At 33.5% G+C, this 6,415-nt stretch overlaps 1 long non-coding RNA gene across 2 annotated transcripts; it reads left to right on the forward strand.

Moving 5' to 3' along the window:
• Positions 1 to 507: 507 nt before the first annotated feature.
• On the forward strand, positions 508 to 3,085 carry LOC127132645 (uncharacterized). Of its 2 annotated transcripts, none has more exons than XR_007806786.1 (5): positions 508 to 777; positions 909 to 1,014; positions 1,121 to 1,206; positions 1,330 to 2,361; positions 2,457 to 3,085. It is a non-coding gene; the product is annotated as an uncharacterized LOC127132645 (long non-coding RNA). The 2 variants fall into 2 exon arrangements; XR_007806787.1 differs by having other exon boundaries at positions 1,336 to 2,361.
• Positions 3,086 to 6,415: the final 3,330 nt, after the last annotated feature.

The following is a 6,415-nucleotide window of genomic DNA, read 5'->3' on the forward strand; positions in this document are numbered from 1 at the left end:
TTACATTTAATTTTTTTTAAAAATAAATCTAAGCATTTATGACTACAATATCCACACTTATGCCTATTTTAATATACCACGATCTGTTTCATTTCTTTCTATTTTTTATTTATTATTTTTGAAAATATAATTAAAATAAATTAATGCTTACAATATCCACACTTATGACTATTTATTTGTTTGATTTTGAAACATTATGGAAAAAAAAAATTGATTTTTTTAAAAATAATTTTTGGATAAAATAAATCTAGGCAATCACTTAAATAATAAAATCAATTATAAAGATGACAAAATTAAATTAAAAAAGAAAAAAAAATCTCTCATTTCTTTAGATACATATTATTTATTTTTTTAAAATAAGAACTTAATCTTTTTAATTAATAATAAAATAAAAGAAAAAGAAAAAAAGAAAAAATGTTTATATTTTTATTTATCCCTTTTTTATATTATTTTTAGAACCTAAAAAAAATAAAATAAAAGGATAAAAAAATAACAAATGAATGAGCTAGAGTTCACTCTTCCTCTCTCAAACTGTACCAAATCAGAATCCCCTCCCCTTTTTCAGAACAACAACACCTAAACCGTACAGAAGCATCACGAAATAACGCCGGTGATGGATTTTCAAACAATGACAAATAAATAATGGTAAATAATCGAACGCATCATGCATAAAGAGAAAGTGATAACCTGTGAATCCGTGGACGCGACGTCGACTTGGTCGATTTGGCCTTCCTCTGAACTGCCTCCGCCTCCTTTTCTTTGCCGTCGTCCCTTCATGTAAGTTCACTCGATTGGATTTTATGCACTGTGCAAAAGTATGATACTGTGAGATTGATGAGAAATTTCGTCGCCTCCGATTTTCGTCCAATCCCCCTCTCTGAATCGCTCTCTTCCTTTTATCCCTGCAGCTTAGGGTTTCAAACGGTACTCAAAAGTCCAAAGAAGAAAAATTCCAGAAGTGTTTTTTGGTGCTCAGAACCGAGTTGTCCTGTTTGATGCTATTTTCCGGAAACGGTAATCTGTACTTAGCTTTCTTCTTTGCTTTTGTCCCAATTCCAATTTGGGAATTTCCTTGAAATCTTAACACTTTGACTGATTACTCTGGGTTTTGTTACCGCAGTGAAAAATTATTGAAGACTCAAGAGTGGTTTGGTTCCGGTGTTGATCACAGCTCAGGTTTTAGGTTCGGTTGACATGGTTGCAGAGGTATGTCAATCAATAACCCTACAAATTACACGAAGCTTCATATTGGTGTTTGAATGCTGTATGCAAGTTTTTCTGTCATGAAAGCTTTGCAAATAGTTTCAATGTATGTTTTTTTTGGTGCAGGAGCAGGTTGTAATTTTGGTGAAATTCGACGCTTCGGTTGTGTCATTAGCAGCAAGATGAACAAGATGGATTGCTTCTCGTTGATGAGAACGAACTTGTTCTTCGGCGTGATCATTCATCGTATTGAACTTAGCAGCCATAGCAAGCAGTTTAGGAAAGCACGGTTGGCTTTAGACAGTGAACCTTCCATGTGTCTCATTTTCTGCAGAGCATTCCTTGACAGATAAGTTGATCCTTAATCTCCAAAACTGTCTGTCTGATAGCGTGAAATATAATGATGTTCTTATTGTCAAACCAGATTGCTTTTCAACAACTTTAATAATATTCTCAACTTTCTTTTTTGAAGGGAGCTTGTATATTCCTTGGAGAAAGTCATTTTTGTGGATGCTGATCAGATTATCAGGACTGACATGGGAGAACTCTATGGCATGGATTTAAAAGGAAGACCTTTGGCATATATTCCATTTTGTGATAACAATAAGGATATGGATGGATATTGTTTTTTGTTTGCCACGTCTGGGACTCTTTCATGGATGATCAAAGATGGTTTTTCTCATAGCAGGTTTTGGTTTACAGCATGTGCAGCCCTTGCACAAGAAAGATACAAGTCAATGCAGCTCTCAAGAAGTTCTAGATGCCTACAAACAACAGTAAAAAGGGGCGCATCTTAGGCAGATCAACCATAAATCGTAGAACAGAAGTTGCAGCCACAAGGAATGCTTGGAGTGGTTTTTGAAATGCTTGTAAATTGTATGGATGTTAGAAAATTTAGATGGAATGTGCAAAGATTAGAGATGATTGTAATCCCCCTTTTTTGGGACTGCTATGAATTTCTGGCCACAAGTTGCTGTTGGTGCCATATTCGGCTAACAATATTGCCTTGTGAATTGGTAGGTTCGTCTCGTCACAATTTCAGCATTAACACAATGTTCTATTTTACTCCTAGGCTCACAAGGGGCGGTCGGACGGACTTGAAGCCAAAGTAGCAAAAATCATGCCTCGTAGTTCATATCATGCCGACATTTACTTACGGTAGACTTCTTCTTTGCCCATGCCAATCCAATGCATCGAAACTTGGTAAATTTGGGTAAATTTATGCAGAAACTCATTGTGTTTTGATGTTGCAGGAGGACATACTGAGTTTGGTTTGTGAGCATAAAGGTTGGAAGCACCTGCTGGCATGTCCTTTTGCTATGAGAAGTATCACCATCATATATACCAATATTTAAGTCGGCATCAAATTCTTTTGTCACGTGTAACAAAGACCTTAGTTGATCTTGAGCTAATGCCTTTTGTTGGAAATATGTACAACGCACACGAGGATGAATTCTTAAGCAACTCTTCTAGAACAAGCAGGTCGTAGCAAACAGATTTGCCACTTGACGTCATTGTAGCCACAACAACATTGTTTCATCAAAATTTTCTCTACCAACCGCAACATCTCTCTCTGCAGTATTTTTGCAAGCTGTTTCTGTAATCATAATAGTAATAATAATCTTCACATTCCATCATTATCCATTGGAAGGTCCATCAATCTTCCTCCTTTTAGTATTTGGACTATGTCATGTAGCATAAAAGCTAGTGTAGGATTGGGACCTTTTTGTAAGAACAACATGTAATGTCACATTTTAGTATCAATGCTTATTCTCATGGATAAATACTAGCAATGTATTGATATGGAAATGGAATTGTTTGTCCTTTTGGAAGATGACTTTGTAATTCATGATAATGTTGTAATGCCATTCTGATTTTGAAATGTACTATGGATATAAAATGGATTTTTTTAGAAATAATCCAAGACTAATTTTAAATATCAATTTAAATAATAATAAAAAATCAGTAGAAAACCCAATTAAAATCAAACTAATCCAATAATTTGTTAAAATTACTTTTGACATCAATTCTAACATCTATTTGAAAATTAAAATCAATTAGAGTTTTGAATTATCAGTAAAAATAACAATTAAAATTAAATTGAAATTTGGGAATTAAACTTAATTTGAAATTAAAATCAAAAATTGAAAAATTCAAAAGTCAAATGATTAAAATCCATTTTATAGTCAAAAGCACCATGATCAAAAGGCATAGACAATGATCAATGTGTAACAAAAATATGGAGTTGGGAATGAATGTATGCAAATGAACTTTAGGCCAAGTGCCAAACAAAAATAAAAAATTCAGGACCAAAATCGGGGTATGACACCACTCACAGGATAGTTTCTACATTTTTTATAAGGTTCTCAGAGTCATTGATCATAATCGTATCAACATCATGCAACAGGCTAGCCGTTTTATGACAAGAGTGACGAAAGGTCTCTTCTAAGCAAGGTTTTCATGTTGGGTGCAACAAGGAGAGGCCCTTGGAGTCCAACATTACGCAACCACCAAAGTATAAATTGGTTCTAAGAGGGGCTCCTAGAGTCATGGACCCTTCACGAATCTACATCATGCGACAAGCTAGTTGTCTTATAACAAGATCTACAAACAGGTCTACTCTAGGGGAGTCTTCATGCTAGACACGTAAGGAGTGGCCCTTGGGGACTAACACTACACAACTTCTATTTCTAACTTATATGTTCTCTCTTCTTTTTCCAGAGCTCGGGTGTAGAGCTTTATTCATGATATAAAAACCCCCAAAGCCCACATATGAATATATATATATATATATATATATATATATATATATATATATATATATATATATATATATATATATATATATATATATATGCGATAAAGCATATATAAAGAAAACATATAACAAAGAAGAATAAAACAAAGCTAACACACATACAAAAACCTAACTAAACTAGGGTTGACTTGCTTAGGAGATGTTCCTATCCCCAACATAGTCGCCATCTATCGCAACTCGAAAAATGAGAATACGACCTAGAGAAGCACAATCACACGCTCGCGGGATAGATTGAACAGAGTCGCCACTGAACTTTATTTATTCCTAAAAAGGAAAGGGGAAATATCGATAAAACCTAAGAAAGAACGACAATGGTTATGGTCGTCGCAACCAAATCAGGGTTCGAGAGTCGATTATGCAAGGGGAAGGTATTAGCACCCCTCACGTCCATTGTACTCAACGGGAACCATTGAGTTAATTGTGCGTGTCAGTGTTAGTTGGGAATGTTAGGCTTCTCAAGTTATTATGAGAGAAAGAATAAGAGGATCAAAAGAAAAGAGAAGATTTTTTGGATTTTTGCAACGAAGGGGACTAAACATAAGTTTTTTATTAATGGGCCTGACAAGATTTCACAATCCTGCTCCGACGTATCTCAATAGAGAACAAAAGGCTTGCGTAGTTCTGGGTAGACAATGTTTGTTTGTTGGTCGATTTTAGCGAAAGCTATCTTATATTAATCGATGAAAAACATTGTTTTACCCAAAACAGACGAGGGTTTAGGGTTTAGGGTTTAGGGAGAAGACGTATACATCACATCGAATGGATTTACAAATCAACATTCGGGAAAATGCCACTTATCTAAACTCAACAATTATGGATGAAGCATTGCTTTGCATGATCTTGAGACAAAATGTCTTTCATTTATGAAAAGGTTTTGAAGATTAACCGCACGACGACGAGAAAATAGTTTGATTGGTTGAATGTATTTAAATGAATGATGAATGCTTGATGAGAATGAGACACAAGTCTCGGGATCAATCAATCGGGGTTCCACTGGAATGCTGGATTCCAACGGTCCTTTTTCATTCGAATTATTTAAGAAAATTGTTTGATGAACAAAGAACACTTGAATATAATCAATTGTTCAAAGAGTTACGCCAGAATGCTTAATCCCAATGACTCTTATTTGTCCAAATTAATTAAGGTGGTTTAAGAAACGAAAGAAAAGAATGAACGGTTAACCCAAAATGCGTGGCTCAGGATCAATCATTCGAGGGTTCTCACCGGAATGCTGGATTCCAACGGTCCTCTTCTTTCGTAGTTTATTTGGAAAAGAGTTTTAATATTATGTTTGATTTGTGAAATGGTTGAAAATAAATTGTATTTATTTTGAAATGAATTTTGAATTTGTGGAAAGTTAATGAAGATGATTAGTGGAAACTTGGTGTTGGCCAATTGTTTTTTAAAATTAAGTTTGATGTTGACCAAATATTTTTATTGTTTTGAAAGTATTGATTTTATTTTTGACTGATTTTTTAATTAGTTAATAAAACAATACATTTAATAATTAATTAAATAAAACTATGATCAATTAATCAATTAAAAATATAATTAATTTATTAACTAGTAATTTGAATAATTTAATTAAATAAAAATAATAAAAAGAGATAACCAAAAGGATGCATGCATGGGTAAGAAATGCAAACATCTATATTTAATTGGGTCCAAGATACCCCAAAAAAAAATCAAATCATAATCTAACAATAATAATAATAATAATAATAATAATAATAATAATAATAATAATAATAATAATATAAATAAGTAACTAAAAAAAAGATGAAGAAAAACTAGTTAACAAAAACAATGACAATAACGTTGGAGAAAAGAGAGAACATTATTTCTCAAAAAAATTAAAAAAAGTCTCCTATTACACGTTGACATGTGGCTGAGAATTTAAGAAATTTATTTTAATAAAACAAAAAATCATTTCTCCCTCATTTATGGACCTTTGGCATAAAAATAAAAAAACAGAGTTCATCTTCTTCCTCTCGCAATCAATTTTCTGAGCAAGGGGCGATCAGACAGCCGACGCCGACGGCGGCGCTCCCCCAACCTCAACGGTTCTTCTCTCTCGTTCTTACTCTTACTTTCTATCGATTTCATCTTTCAATCACTTTGCACCTCTCTCATGTTTACAAACACAAATCAAATCCTTCTTAAACACAAAGCAAGCAAAACCTTATACAACATAAATAATCAAAATCTCACAAATAAAAAATAAGCCATAATAAAAACAAAAGAGAAAAGAAAAGTGAAGAGCTACCGATGGTGCAAAACAGAGTTCCTTGGTGGTGTCGGAGTGGATCCAAAATCTCCTTCTCTTTTTTTTGAATCTACCTTTCTACTTGTTTATTGATTTATTTGTGGCTTTCTTGTTGTGTTAAATGATGT

The sequence above is a fragment of the Lathyrus oleraceus genome, chromosome 3 (genome assembly GCF_024323335.1).
Source record: "Lathyrus oleraceus cultivar Zhongwan6 chromosome 3, CAAS_Psat_ZW6_1.0, whole genome shotgun sequence".
Lineage (NCBI taxonomy): Eukaryota > Viridiplantae > Streptophyta > Magnoliopsida > Fabales > Fabaceae > Lathyrus > Lathyrus oleraceus.